The sequence below is a fragment of the Seriola lalandi genome, unplaced genomic scaffold (assembly GCF_002814215.2).
Source record: "Seriola lalandi dorsalis isolate HSWRI2012SDOR001 ecotype SW California unplaced genomic scaffold, Sedor1 jcf7180002054873, whole genome shotgun sequence".
NCBI lineage: Eukaryota > Metazoa > Chordata > Actinopteri > Carangiformes > Carangidae > Seriola > Seriola lalandi.
Window position 1 is genome coordinate 128,349 of NW_019525426.1, and position 957 is coordinate 129,305.

Here is a 957-nt window from a genome sequence, read left to right on the forward strand (position 1 = left end):
CACACACACACACACACACACACTGACACACACACACCCCCCACACCCCCTTCTCCATCACCCTGCTCCTCCAGTCCATTGGAGTACAGCTCTCCAGATAGAACACAACCACCTCCTCCCCCACCCCCCAACCCCAACTTGGTGTGCGTGCGTGTGTGTGTATGTGTGTTCAGGGGGGTGTACGCTGTGTGACAGGGGTAGCCTCAGGGCCAGGTTGCTGTTGACAGGGACGAGGGTCTCTGATTTGTGGAGAGCCGTCATACCAGCGACTGCAGCTGCCTCCCCGAGTGACACCTCCCTGTTAGTGGGGGAGATGTGGACACGTGTGTCATTGTCTGTATGTATGTGTGTGTGTGTGTGTGTGTGTGTGTGTGTGTGTGTGTTGGCAGCGTTGATGCCGGGGCTGATGGACTGACTGGCTGCCTACAGTGCTCAGGACAAACAGGGAAACTTTCCCTGATGAGCTGACAGGTCCTCATGTTGAACACCTAACTGGGCTCCGGTTGGTGCTCGGACAAAGTGCAGAAGAGGTGAAGGCAAGAAAGACAAGAAAATGAAAACACAAGCCAAGCAGGTCGGGGGAAATAAAAGGAGGTGGGAATAGGAAACTAAACACCATGCAGTCCTAATATGTCATGCTTGTGCGTGGCGTGCAACACAGGTCTGCGTGGTTTTGTGTGTCTGTGTGTGTCTCCAGAGTCCAGGCTGTGTAGATCACCATTCTACCTTATCTAATTTCATTAATGTGATCCCCTGTCCATCCCCTGACGGCTTAATAGCCATTATTTGTGGGTCCCTTCAAATAAAGGCTCAGCAGTAAATTGCAGTCTGTGGAAATCGAGATATAAACGCCACCCTGCATTACTGTATAATATCTTTCCCTTTAATTAACTGAAAGCCATGCTGACATTTATTGGATTGCAAGTTACTTGTTAATGGCAATAAATTGCGAAACAA